Source organism: Carassius carassius, chromosome 4 (assembly GCF_963082965.1).
Source record: "Carassius carassius chromosome 4, fCarCar2.1, whole genome shotgun sequence".
Taxonomy (NCBI): Eukaryota; Metazoa; Chordata; class Actinopteri; order Cypriniformes; family Cyprinidae; genus Carassius; species Carassius carassius.
In genome coordinates, this window is record NC_081758.1 from 35,458,257 (window position 1) to 35,474,085 (window position 15,829).

The following is a 15,829-nucleotide window of genomic DNA, read 5'->3' on the forward strand; positions in this document are numbered from 1 at the left end:
TATGTGTAAATGTTACCCATGGGTGCATTCCTGGTAAGAGAGAGGTATTAGGAACAGTTTGGGAATGTAAATCTGTCATAATAACTTGGCATGCATATTTAAAAGCCTGTTGTGTTTTGAGGGGTATAAAACAGCTGTGGAGAGACACTCTGTACGTGTATGCACTGGCAGATTCTCAGGCTTTTATACAGAAAAAAAAATGGTGGCTTGTCACTGGGGATGATAGATTTAAGCATTGATGGAAACCGACAAATATGTGTACGTGAGCACACACACACACACACACACACACACACACACACACACACACACACACACACACACACACACACACACACACTTATATTTAGAAGGAGTTAAACATAACCTCAATCTATTTTCTATGGCTCAACCTAAACATCAGTCATTTAAAAACATCTCTTAGGCAAATGTTAAGATTGTTTAGGGGGACATTTCATTTAGTCAGAATATCAGATTCCCATTAGAGACTATAAAAATGATGACACCAAACTCTTAGTGATTCAAAACGGTGATTCACAGTTGGCAGTTACTTACCCAACATCCCCCTTTCCTTCCTTCCTTTATTTTCTACAGTATATGGTACACGGTTTATGTCTGTTGCACATGATAAATGTAAATAAAGGTGACTAATTCTGTCACAGGACTGATTGTGATGAAGCAAGTTTGCACTGGTATCTCCAAACCTTCTTTTGTGTCTTAGAAAAAGTATGTTTTTAGACACAATAGTGAGTGACCTTCTTTTGTGTCTTAGAAAAAGTATGCTTTTAGACACTCTAAGTGAGTTTGCAACTACCATAAACAAGTTTTTCTCAGTCCTAATAAAAACAAAAGCTTTGTCCATTCTGTTTTTAAACTGTTCTGACAGGAACATAGCGTGCAGTAAATAGTTAGTTAGATATTTAGATCTTTTTCTGTGGCAAGTTGCTGCTCCGTTGCGTTTGTCAATATCGGTCCTTTCATCATGTCATCAAAATTCTCTCTTTTCTCACTGCAAAAACAAGTTATTTTATGTAAATGATCTAACTACTGGGTAGATTGATCAAAACCACTTCGATGCTTTTAAATCTGTGATTAGGCTTGTCAGAAAGTTCCCTGCAATATTAATTTACCACAGTAGACTTGAATTGTTTCCTCTAAATTGTTGTTTTCTCAGTCAAATACTCTTCTAACCACAGAGTCCAGTGGAGAAACAAATAGGATCAAACAGTCAAAAACTCAAACATGCTACAGAGACTATTAATGATTGCTTTACTATAGATGAAACCAGAAGCTGGAAGATATATTACAATTTATATATTGAATACTTCCCCGATATATTGCAAACCTTTCAAATTCAAATGTGACAGTAATTATAATATTTATAATGTTACAATGGATTTGTCTTTTAAACTTTGTATTTATTAGGAGCCCTAAAAAATACAAATGTTTTGCGATTTCCACAAATATATATATATATATTATAAAAATGTATAGAGCACCAAATCAGCACTTCAAAATGATTTCTGAAGTATCATGTGACACAGAAGAATGGAGTAATGGCTGCTGAAAAATCAGATGGATCATTCCATGTCAACTCAAGCAGAGGTTGAAAAAAAAAGTTTCGGTTGTATGTAAAATGATCCACATTTTTGACCACTGAAAATGTGTACAAATGTACAGTTTACTAATGAAGCCGCATGAGTAAGCATTTGAACTGTAGTATTTCACAATATTGTATTATCTATCATTTATTTATGTAGTATACATTCAGAAACACAACATGCTATGGTACCATGTCAAAAAGTCATGATAATACCATGATGTTGTTGTTCATCACAACCGGTACATGAAAGTAGTTAAGAATAATTTAAGGTAATAGTTCACCCCCCCCCCCCCCCCAAAAAAAAACAGTAAAAAAAAAAAACAGCAAATAAAAAAAAACCTTGTTATTTACTCACCCTGAAGTTGTTCCAGATTTGTATCAGTTTCTTTTTTTTCTGCTGAACAAACAATATATTTTGAAGATTGTTTGTAATGAAACATTCCCCATTCGATAATATTTATTTTTCCATGTTAATGGAAGTCATTGGGGTCCAGTGGGGACCAAGTGTTACCCACATTCTTTAAAATATCTTGTTTTGTGTTCAGCAGAAGAAAGAAGATCATACCGTTTCAGAAAAACTTCAGGGTGAGTAAATAATTACTGAATTTTAAACTAAGTGTTCTTTCCTGGTTGTGTAAAGCTTACTACTCACAACTCATGTGAAAGCATGTGAAATGGTACTCGCAGCACCTAATCTCTTTAACTGAATGTGTTTGCTGTTACCTTGTAATTTCCTCACATTTTTCCTTATCATCCAGCATCTAAAATGCCCTCATATTCCCACAAACATATACAGACACATCGTGGTCTGTTTTTGAGAATGGCCTGAGGGTGGCAGCATCTTTAATTTGAGCTGTGGAGGCAGGTGTTATGGTCATGATCTGTTTTGGTTTAGTTTTCTGTGATTCCCTTTCTCCTGCCTTGTTTGTTTCTATTTTTTTTTTTTTATTTGCTCATTAGTCATTATTAGTTAACTCCCTCCACCTGTTTTCCCCTCATCAGCTGCCTTATTTAAAGTCTTCTTCCTGTTTGGTGTTTTGGTCCATTGACGTTGATGTTTATTTGATGCTCTTATGTGGTCTCCCAGGTATTCTAATTAAAATACATTTTTTTGTTGATCGTCTTCATCCTCGAGCGTTTGTACCTCACCAGCCTGTAACAGTAGGTGGAAATAATGTCTGTGGGAGGAGAGAAATTCCAGCCACCGTTTCTTCAAATAGCTGCCATCGGGAGGAATGGAATTTTGACGTAATGGATAAACTAATCAACCTGCCAGAGGACACTGTGTTATATCCTCATAAAGACTGGGTTATTCACGTCTCTGTGCTAGTTACTGATTAGCACTGATGCTACATGCCACTTAGCATTAATTGTAGCATTTCTCTTCTGGTGAGGGGGAAACCCAGGCAGGAGAAAAAAATATTGTGTTGTAGCACAAAGTACATTGTACATGTTACAATAAGCACTACTGTATCTAACGATGGTAATTGTCACATTCTTTGTGTTATAAAAGAAGGTTTCCAAGGTCTATATAATACCTGAAGAAAGCTAGTATTTTTTTTCTGCTTTTAATAGCCCTCCAAAACATAAAACATCTACTGTCCTAGAATGAGATTTACTTCTAGAATAAATAATATATTATAATATATAAAGAAAATTGAATATATAATGTTTCAAAATAGGGATGCTCCGATCAGGATACTTGTAGCCAAAACAGAGTAACAATTTCTCATCATGGTGATTGCCCGATACTGATCCTTATTCTGATGCTTCAAGCTTTATATAACTTATATGCAAGCTCTCTGATCACCGTTTTTTTTTTTTTATCCCACCTAAATGTTTCATCACCTATTGTTTTTGTGTTGTACTATTTATAATGTTGTTGATTAATTGTGAGGAAGATACTTAAAAAGTCTGAATTGAATATATTTTAACTCAAAAAGACAAGCCAACACTAACAGGGACCTCTCAGTCCCACTACCCATTTGAGGTGAGAGCACAGGAGGATACACGAAGACTATAGAATCTAGCAAACGTGTTGGGGGTCGTCCAGCCCACAGGCCTACAAATATCTGTCAGTGAGGCACCACGAGCCAGTGCCCAGGAGGATGCAACACTTCTAGTTGAGTGAGCTCGCAACCTGAAACAGGCAGGGCACACCCTGTGCCTGACAAGCCATGGTTATGCCAATGTTTGCAATATATATCGACAATGTTTATTATAAATTGACTGTTTACGTGAATACTTAAGATGTATTTTTATATGTATGTATTTGCACGTTTATAAGATACAACACAACTTCATTCTGTAGTCGCGTGCTGTCAGATGCAGCTCTGTGTGTTGCAGCTCATGCTTTGAGTGTGAGTTCACAAAAAGGGGTCTCACAGAGTGCGCACAAGTACTGACTTGAGCACTTGAATTTTAAAATGGTAATACTCAAAACCACGAGAAAATTATACATTCTGTCATCTGTCCTGAGCGTCTTTCACACTGAAATATTTGTGGGAATTTCCTGCCTTACAAATGTGGGTATCAGTAGAATCCCATGCTGAAATTCAAGCCCTGATTCCACACCGGCAATGACAAGACTGCGGTGGCAAATCTTTTACATCCCCACACATCACGTACATCCTTACGTGTTGACATCATCACATTGCGATTGGTTTGTGAGATTGGCCAAGTTTAGTGAGAGCAGATCGAGTCAAAAAATATGATTATCTGCCAATACCAAACTCCTGCTGATCAATCGGGATTAAAGGGGTCATATGATGATGCTAAAAAGAACATTATTTTTTGTATTCATTTTGGGTAGTTGTTCATTCCAGGATAAGTGAAAGGGAACTAATTAGCTTTTAGTGATTAGAGAGTCAGACTCGTAACCCAAAGGTCATAGGTTCGAGTTTTGGTACCTGCAGGGATTGTAGGCGAGGGGAGTGAATGTAAAGCGTTCTCTTCCACCTTCAATTCTACGACTGAGGTGAAAGCCTTGAGCAAAGCACCAAACCTCCAATTGCTCCCTGGGTGCCACAGCAAAAATGGCTGCCCACTGCTCCAGGTGGGTGTTCACTATTCACTTCTGTGTGTCTTCACATACTCGGTCCTTCCCTTCCCTACCCACCTAACCCCACCCATAGCTTTTGTTTGAGAGTAGCCAAACATGTTCTTTAAGAAATGGAGAATAAAACATAGCTTTAACCTTGAAGAACTTGTACATGTATTACTTTCCATTAGGGGTGTAACGGTACGCAAAAATCACGGTTCGGTACGTACCTCGGTTTTAAGGTCACGGTTCGGTTCATTTTCGGTACAGTAAGGGAAAGAAATGCAAACATTAAACTGCAGGTTGTTTATTACACTTTTTTTTAAATACTTTTTAATAAAATAAATATAAAATAAAAATAGAATAAGAAATAAAATACTGCTGCAAAGTTCTCCACTAAATAAAATACTCTCAGTCTCAAACCAATATCATATAATAAAATATAATGAAAAATATAAATAAATAACTATGATTACAGTGCAGCATTACCAATCCCAGCTTGTAGGCGTGCTTCACCAGAACCGTGCCATGCCTGCTGCTGTAGGTGAAGGGAGACCGCCGACAGACCAGGCTCTTGTCTTCATGACAACAATATCTATACTTCATGTTGAGAATAAATATAAAGCCTACTGATAAAGGACACCGTCAACAGTATTGACGGCAAAATGGACTATGTTTGACAGGTGCAATATTTGAATATTTTTTTGAAAATCGATAATTATTAATTTATTTTTTAAATTACATTTATATCTGAATTTATGTCAACCTATAGACTTTCAAACATCAAAGTGTCATGAATTAATATGTATTTGTGTACAAAATGACATATAAACATATTTTCCTATTCTATTTTGCCTGGAAACGCTTCCAACACGCTTGCGTGTTGCGTGAAAAATAGGCGTCGGTTCTATTTCTAGCATGCACGTGTTTTCCGCATGCGCGTCTCACGAAGGCAGTCTGCAAGCTCTAACCTGTTAACATGGGAGCCGAATTAAAATGGACACGCCACGCAGCTGAGACGCTTGCGCCATGCATCCAGTGTTTCGCCGGCCTTAGAATCAGCTGCAGGGCGGGATTTGCGCTGAGCGCGGAGACTTCCGCCACTTAATATGTTCGTTTGGAAACACAAAAATGTAGTTATGTTCCACGCACAAAATATTGCATTCCGTCATTCGGTACACACGTGCACCGTACCGGAAGCCCTGTACCGAAACGGTCCGGTACGAATACATGTACCGTTACAGCCCTACTTTCCATTATACAAAAAGGTGGTCATTTTGTATTTGATGGTATCCTTTTTTCTTTTTTTTAAATACATGTATATAAGTAGTTTATTCATGAATATCTTTCTTTTGACTTATGTCTGCAGTTTTATAAACAATAAAATCTGCTTATTATTTTATCCACCACAGGAGTCATTTGAATAGATTTCCAAAATCAATCTGAGAAGCTTAAGTCTATGTTTAAAATCAAGTTCAAAATGGCTTCATGCTGATCTACAATACTAGAACTTCTCTACTTCTGATTAATATAAATAACCTGTTTCTTTCTTTCTTTGTGCGTAGTTAAGTCCACTTGTCATTAAGTTTCTTTCAACTAATTGTGTGCTCACTTCCCAAATAACAGCTGAGCTTTTAAAAAGTAGAAGTGCTAAAGTATATTAGAGTTCCCAAACAGATTTTCATTATCTTGTTTAATTATACACCTGTGAATGTAATAGAAACACATGCAAGTGGAATTTTTAACGTCATAAAGCTTCATTTTTTTTTTTCAGTGGACTTGCATATATTTTAAATTATTAAACAATAGGAACTTGGGATACCTTAGCCCATTTAAATTAAATTTAGATTAACTGAGGCAGTAGAAGACAGGGTAGTGTAGTAAAAAAGTCTCAGCTTTGTGCAGGAAAGGTGACTTGCCAATACCTCTCAGTGTTGTTTCTGAACTACCTAGGCCTGAGGCAACATCTAAAAAAAGGCACTGTAATCCAATATAGCGTGTGAAGAAAAAGATTCTGCTATATGAAACTGGTCCACTCAGTGATATGAGACAGAGGGAATACTCATGGTGGCACAACACAATAAAATATTTGTGTGTGCGTGTATGATATTCAAGTGGTAATTTAAGAAACAATGTTTAATATGAATATCAAATATTGTTATAAATATTGAGTATATCAGTACCACACTGTATGTGTGTGTGCATTTCTATATGTTTGTGTATGTATTTTATATATATGTGTGTGTGTGTGTGTGTGTGTATGTATATGTATATGTATATATATAATATATATATATATAAATTAAAAATTAAATAAATGTATGCATTTAGCAGACACTTTTATCCAAAGCAACTTACAGTGCATTCAGGCTATCAGTTTTTACCTATCATGTGTTCCCGGGGATATATATATATATAGTATTTAATTTTTAAACTTGTTAGGACTTTGGTCTATTAAAGCATGTCTTTTATAAGGTAACAAGTCTATAATGAGTCTCTTTGCAGAGATCTGTGAATTGTACCTTTTCAGCATGTCTCATACAGGATTCCTAATGATTCAGTGGTTATAGAGCAGCTGGGCTCTATGGGAGCTTGACTCAGAAATAAGTAAAGTTGTTTTTATTAACTCCGTTAACATGTAGAAATTATTTCCAGGCATGTCTTGTGTTGTATAATTATCCCTGTGTTCTAGTAAATTTTTTAAGGGATAGTGATAGTTCACCCAAAAATGAAAATTTTATGAAAATGTACTCACCCTCAGACCGTCCAAGATGTAGATGAGGTTTTTCTTCATCTGAACAGGCAGGAGAAATTGAGCACTACATCACTTGCTCACAAATGGATCCTCTGCTGTGAATGGGTGCCATCATGAAAGTTCAGACAGCTGATAAAACTTCATAATAATTCACAAGTAAACCACACGACTCCAGCCCATCAATTAACCTCTTGTGAAGCGAAAAGCTGCGTGTTTGTAAGAAACAAATAGAACTGATTCCACTAGTAAGTGGTGCTTAATCATTGCATATTCCTCTCCTGATTCATACGAAAATTTAATTTCACTGGAGAAAGCAATATTATGGATAGAGGACTGGTGTTTTAGCTAGAAGTGAAGTGACATACAGGCAAGCATGGTGACCCATACTCAGAATTTGTGCTCTGCATTTAACTCATCCAAAGTGCACACACACCCAGAGCAGTGGGCAGCCATTTATGCTGCAGCGCCTGGGGAGCAGTTTGGGGTTCAGTGCCATGCTCAAGAGCACCTAAGTCGTGGTATTGCTGGCCCAAGACTCAAACCCACAACATTAGGGCTAGGAGTCATACTCTCTAACCACTAGGCCACAACTTCCCCACAGCTTTTTGCTTTACAAGACATTAATTGGTGGATTGGAGTCGTGTGGATTACGTGTGGATTATTGTGATGTTTATATCAGTTATTTGGACTCTCATTCAGATGGCACCCATGCACTTCAGAGCATCCATAGTGAGCAAGAGGTTCAATGCTAAATTTATCTTTTCCTGTGAAAAAGCAAACTCATTTACATCTAAAATATTACATTCCTTGAATTATCATTTCTTTATTATTATATATGTGTATATATATATTTTTCAAACTTTGAGTAGTAGATGACAACAACTTTAGAGATCCCTGTCTGATGAACAAGTTATTTAAGTACTGTACTAATAAACCAAGTGACTTTGAAAGCTACCAAGGAAACCATTTATATTCTGTTTCTACTGCCTCATCGTCCACACTTTCTCTTTTAGTTGTATCTGATCATAGAGTGAAATCATAAATTGATTTAATGACTGGACCCTTGGCACTGCTGTAAGTGCTGTTCAACAAGAGGCAAATGTTTTCTGTTCGGTTCGTGCTTCTGCACTCCGAGGCGATGTATCTCTGGGTTTGTTCATGCGGTGCATGTTCAACAGCCGCGCTGCAGTGCACTCCCATAATAGCCTGGAACAAATAGATACACATTGTTTGTGTTTGTTTTTCTTGAGTCAGGGAAGCGCTTTGTCATAAACCCCCATCTACCGACATCATTAGAATAACACAAAGTGACAAACTGAATACTTCCTTTCTGTTCTTGTTCATTTCTCTCTCAGGCCACCTCACTTTCTATAGCAGGTCTCTCACATTTAAATCCCTTGTTTTCCAATCTGCTGTGTTATTGCTTATCCCCAACATCTTGTCACTGATTGCTCTCAAGATTCACAAAAAATCAATTTACGGCTTGTCTTTACCCATGCTCCCAGTTTCCCTGTTGTGAGGCTCAAGACAGTGACGTCACTGCTGTAATTAAACGCTGAATCCCTGATCCGTTGATGTTAGCATGAGACAGCGGGTGAAGTGGTCGCTTCAGTAATGGCCCCATTAGAATTTCAGAAATCCCCTTATCGCCACTGAGATGTCAGGAGCTCTGTCTCTTTCCCTCTGCTGCTACGCTCCAGCTGTAAGCATTTTAACAGCACATTCGTCAAGAACCGCAATGAATTCTCATAGTTAAGCGCACTGTCAGAGGAATCAGTGGTGCTGAAAAGGGGGAAAAGTGTGTTTCTGTGTGTATCTGTGTGTGTAAGAGTATTCAAGATAGATGCCAGCAGTGCATATATTTTGACATTAGATAGACCAGAAAATGTTACACAGTCTTTACAAACCAGAAAAAGCATAACAGGTTGCCTTGGTTACAATATAGGTTAGAAAATAATGTTATAAAATCAATATAAAAATATTTTTTGTTACTTGTCCAGTTCAAGCATCACAGTTTTTTAACTTTTTACATGTCATGGTTTCATTACGCTCACTTAAATTTGTACATTGAAAGTTAACTTAAATGTAGACCCAAAACAAAAGCATTATGTTGACAACTGGAGCTGTTGAGATGAACAGGATCAGCTAGAGCTAATTAATTTCAGGTGAATTTCAGTCGAATGAAATCGGCTGTGATCTCAGTGAATTAAGATGAGTTTTCAGTCAGGTGCATAAGTTCTCATGGAAAACATAATAAAGTCAGGGAAGCAAGAAGGATTTTGAATAAATACAAATGCTAAAAACAGCTTTTTCTCGACTACCATTTGTTTGTTCATGTCCAGATGAATATTTATCTTCTGTTTATGTCTCCGGTTGACTAACATGAGTCCTGACAAGAAATACTGTGGTTTAGTGTCACCTAGTAATCTGTAGTTAGATATCATGTATTTAGGTTATAAGGAATGTTCGACTTTTATCCTCATTGAAACAATCAGTGAATTCTTATTTCAAATCAATACAGACTGGCACCTGGGGACATCTGTATTGTATTGATTTGAAATTGTGTTGGTTGTTTACAATTGCAGTTAAATTCATGCAGTATTTTAGGATTAATGTGATTTACTCAAGTAAGTTATAGGTTTATTGTGAGATTGTGATGGAAATATTACTGTCAAAAAATTGCATTGTGTTAAATCAATGCAGTAAACTCTGCTGTTTTCCCTTTAAATACTTGTGTTGTTATTCACTGAAGTTCACTGAAATGCATTTTAGGGTGCTTAACTCTATTGAGTAAAAGAGCATATTGAGTCTTTATTTAAAAAGAAAGTCGGTGTCTTGCTGAGTCTAATTACCACTGTAATGAAAATCATATTTGAGAGAAAAAAAAATGGAGAGACAATAAGAGAACAGCTGCTTCTCCCAGGCTAATTACTTCAGCAGAACATGTTGATGTGGAGTTTAGCTTAAATAAAAGACATACATTTGATTACATTAAGTTTGTTACATATCTGAGGTTTGAAAACATTTTGAGAGCGGGACATAGCTCAATAAAATTGTGCCTTGAGACCAGTTAAATTGGACACTGAACTCTACAGTTAGTGGCCAAGCAATATATACATCAGCAAGGCCAATATATCAGTCGAAATTTAGTATTTTTTTAAATATCATCATTGGCGATAAGTTTTAAGGCAAACATTATACTTTCTCATTTACAGCCAGTATTCAGCAAATACCCATTAATATAATTTAAACAAATATTTTAATGTCTAATAAACATTTCATTTCACAAACATTGCAGACTTGTTGAACTTGTTGACTTGTTGCAGACACAGTTGAATCCAGCTGTGAAGTGTACATTTATATCCTGCATGATCGCATATATTCTGCGTGTTGGTCAGTCGGACAGGAGGAGAGTTCAGCTTCACTGAAGACATGTGATTAACAGACTTTAAACTCCTGATTTCAGACTCTGCTGCGCTTTATCAGTTTCCCACTGTCATATTCATGTAACTGTGTGCTGTATGTAAAATGAGTTACCTTGGCTTTATTTGAATAAAGAAAAAGATGATTCTTAATGCACACAAACTTCCCAGATTACTGGGTGTCCTGTTGTTTACATTGTTTACTTCCTTATATATATATATATATAGTACAGAACAAAAGTTTGGACACACCTTCTCATTCAAAGAGTTTTCTTTATTTTCATGATTATGGAAATTGTAGATTCACACTGAAGGCATCAAAACTATGAATTAACACATGTGGAATTATATACATAACAAAAAAGTGTGAAACAACTGAAAATATGTCATATTCTAGGTTCTTCAAAGTAGCCACCTTTTGCTTTGATTACTGCTTTGCACACTCTTGGCATTCTCTTGATGAGCTTCAAGAGGTAGTCACCTGAAATGGTCTTCCAACAGTCTTGAAGGAGTTCCCTGAGAGATGCTTAGCACTTGTTGGCCCTTTTGCCTTCTGTCTGCGGTCCAGCTCACCCCTAAACCATCTCGATTGGGTTCAGGTCCGGTGACTGTGGAGGCCAGGTCATCTGGCGCAGCACCCCATCACTCTCCTTCTTGGTCAAATAGCCCTTGATGCCTTCAGTGTGACTCGACAATTTTCATAGTCATGAAAATTAAGAAAACTCTTTGAATGAGAAGGTGTGTCCAAACTTTTGGTCTGTACTGTATGTATATATATATATATATGTGTGTATCAGTCATCGGCCACCCTAATCGTACATTGGCACCGGCAGGCAAAAAAACAATATCGGTTGACTACTATCTGCAGCTAACCCTCTATAAATTATTATTTTTTAGATTAAATGTACTTTACTTTATAGTTTGTGTCCAGTATCTACGAAACGCACTGCAAATCCTTCACAACACATGCAAATTAAGAAACGCTGCAAATCCTCACAACACATGCAAATTAACAAACGTGCTGCAAATAGCACTGACCATAATGGAAATGTTTCAAGGAGACCCCAAAAAGTGTCGGACCTGGCTGGAATTTGCTTATCCTGATTGCATGATTCCTTTATCTTTTGGATATTATTAGCCTAAATAAGCTGAATAATTACATGATTAAATGTAAAACATTACTTAAGATGGCTAACTTTAATATCCTCAGCGAAATATAATTTCAAGGTTAATGATTATAAATTTGTAATGCTTCATTAATTGTTTATTAATGTGCATGTGTTGTGAGGATTTGCAGCACGTTTCGTTATACGCATGTGCTGTGATGATTTGCAACACTTGTGTTGTCAAACTGATGAAGATGTTTTCTTCATTTGATTGTGTTTTTTCAATTTACATGTGTTTTCTTAAGTTGCAGCATGTTGAGCTCTCTCGGCCACCGTAATACAGTATCTCTATTAGTTCTGATAATTAATTATAAAACACTTTTTTCCCCTCCAATTAAAAAAAGAAAGAAAATAGAAAGAAAGTCTACTAGGAATTTAGCATGTCAGTCAGAACTGAGACAAAAGGAAAGAACACTGAACTAAGAAGAGATGTTGTGTTAATAATAATTGTTATTTCTAATTTGAAGGTATATGATATTAGAATTAGTATCTTTAGAAGTAGAATTATAGGGGAAAATAGCGCTTGGTAACATGGTAGTTTACTTTAATCAGATGAAGCAAATTTGCTTCAGCACAAATCTAGTTGAAATTATAAATTGAGCAGGTAAGAATTAATAGCACTGTGAGAGATACTATTGGAGTTGCTGAAATTGCAATCAATAGCTGATTTTAGAAGTTTTTATGTCTGGTAATGCAGAAAATAAAATAAAAAGTTTTGGTTCAAGTGATCTTGCAATGAGCTTGATAAGCTTGCAATTTATATCTCATCTTTAGCTGAAATACTAAACAAAAAGCTGGGCAGATCTTACATAATAAAACAAAGGATTGATATTAACATAAAAATAATCACATTCTTCACAATTCAGGTGTTATAAAGTTTTCATTTTATTGCAATGACATAATAGAACACCCAGAGCTTCAGTAGTATATCAGCCACTTGAAACCCTGTGGAACCCAATGGGCTGCAGCTTTTGGCTGGTAATATAGCTGCCACATCTGTAGCAGGCTAATTATCTGGCAGCTGTTACCTCTCCAGTCCAGCCTTTCAAAGGTCAATGTCCCTCTCTCATGAGCAGAAGAACAATGGCACTGGGCAACCAATAATTCACAAGACCCATTCACAGACTAACTTGACTATATCAACCTACTGTTTTTAGACACTAGAATCTATACAATCTATATACTATAGGAGAAAAATTATATACAATATCTCTCTCCAATTTATTAGGCAAACTGATAGGCAAAAACTTTATAATATTTCTATCTTTTGTCTATCAGTTTGCTGTCTCTAATTATTTTATTTTATATTTTAGGTTGATTGATTATAAAAATATTTTATTTATAATGTTTTTTGTATATCAGTTTGTTGCTTCTTTTCAAACAGAAACAAACACATTGTAAACAGCTGGTTTATGTAAGGGATAATGCATAGCTAGCTGTGCATTAAGTAATGGATAATGCATATCCAGACGGTTGTTATCGCAGAATAACCCCCGACAGGGTGCAGAGGGTCTTTTTGCCTCGTAAGTAAATAATTAGACACAAAATATTGATTTGAGTTGAAATATTTGAAAGCAAAGCTTCTGTGAAAACAGCAATTGAGAAAGCGGCAAGTGAAGTGAGTGAAGTGACATTCGGCCAAGTATGGTGACCCATACTCAGAATTTGTGCTCTGCATTTAACCCATCCAAAGTGCACACACACAGAGCAGTGAACACACACACACACTGTGAACACACACCCGGAGCAGTGGGCAGCCATTTATGCTGCGGCGCCCGGGGAGCAGTTGGGGGTTCAATGCCTTGCTCAAGGGCACCTAAGTCATGGTATTGAGGGCGGTGAGAGAACTGTACATGCACTCCCCCCACCCACAATTCCTGCCGGCCCGGGACTCGAACCCACAACCCTTCGATTGGGAGTCCGATTCTCTAACCACCAGGCCACGACTTCCCCTAAAGTTCATACTAGACGGACCACTTATTGCTCAACATTTCACCACATAAATAATTATGGTGATAAAATATAAAGACAACATTTTTTTTTTAGATCTTACCAGTTTGTTAGTTATCTTATAATCCATTAGTGTACAAAACAGTCATCGCAAAATGGCAGCAGCAGCATTTGAAACAAGAGAGCGAGTCCACAATACCAGGATGAAATAATTAAATAATTGTACACATATTGTTGAATTGAGTTTTAATATTTTTTATTAGCTATCCAAACGCAAAGCTTTTCCAGGGATAACATACCTAGAAATGTCGCGACTGACCAATCAGAATCAAGACTGCCCCTGCATCTCCCTTTGCTCTCTTCACATTTCCTTTCCTCTGGTTTCTTCCTTTCATCATAGTCATACTGATCTGACTTTGTGGATGGCTCTTGCTCACCCTACATAATCATGAAAGTTGAATAAAAAGTAAATATGTTTAAGGTAAACACCACTGTACAACTCTGTATATACATAGTTGGGGGATGCAAAATCTAATTTAAACCTTGAAACAATTAAACTTTTAAGATGCTGCAAAATCAAAAGCAAGAAATTTTTAACATAATGTTTCTAGTTCACTAAGTAAGGGATAATGCACGGCTAGCTGTGCATTAAATGACTTTAATGGGTGACTTAAAGGCAGATAGCTATGCATTATCCTGTTTCTACTGTGGTCATTTGCTAGCATTGACAAGTTAAAACTGTTAATTTTGTTTGCAGTGCAATATTTGACCGGAAGCATAAAAATGATGGTAATTTTCGTCAGTTACAGCTTGTTAGCTCTTGCATTCTGCCCGCTTCAAATCAGACACACAGATGAAATAGTGTGGTAAGATAACATTTATTTGAATGAAGGAATCATAACATTTTGGTCTATTTGTATTAATTATCAACCAATCAACCGATTGAGAGAGAGAGAGAGAGAGAGAGAGAGAGAGAGAGATGGAGAGAGATGAGATGGAGGGGGGGGGGTCACAGTAATTGTGGATATAGTGCTGTCTTTATATTTGTGGTGTTTATCAATAATATGATATTTTGAAGTTTAGGTTATATAAATATTTCAAAATGTAAATACATTTTATAACTATAAAATGTCTATAATTCTTAATTTTATTCTCAGAAAACATTTTAATAAAACATCTGTCCAGGTGAGTATGAATATTAGTTTGATATTGCATATATTTGGGAATTCAATATGTAAAAATATTTGTTTACAAAATGTATTAGCATGATTTATCAATAAAATTGGTTAATTGATCACTGTTTTGTGTAATACATTTTGATGTAACCTTAAAGACAAAAAACTATTTTAAAATATTTTAGGAAATATTTGAAATAATATTTGAAATATTATTTTATGTAAAGATGCACCAATTGCAGTTTTCTTGGCCAATTACAATTTCTGATTTATTTTAAGTGTGACCTGCCGAAACCAATAAGACATGTTGGGGAAAATGCAATGGCATTTAAAAATATAAAACCAAACCACCAGTAGGTGGTGGCAAATTACTTTTTTAATGAGTGAGTAATTTAGGCATTCATTCAACCATCTCATTCAAACAGCTGATTCATTCAGAAACAAGGCAAGTGACTATCTGTATGAATGGGTCCGGATTTATTGACTCGATTCGTTCAAAAATGAGGATTCATTCAGTAACAAAACATTGCTGTGCTGCTCGGAGACACACAACAGTTCTGCTGTGGCTTTGATTGGAACCAGCCGTTTACACTGAATGCAATAAAATCACAATCACTGTAGTGCGAAAATTTTTGGTGGCCAAGTTTCAGTGCTTCCCTAGTTATTTTGTTATAGATGTTTTAATCATGCTTCTCTGGTAGGGCAAGTAAAATTTCCT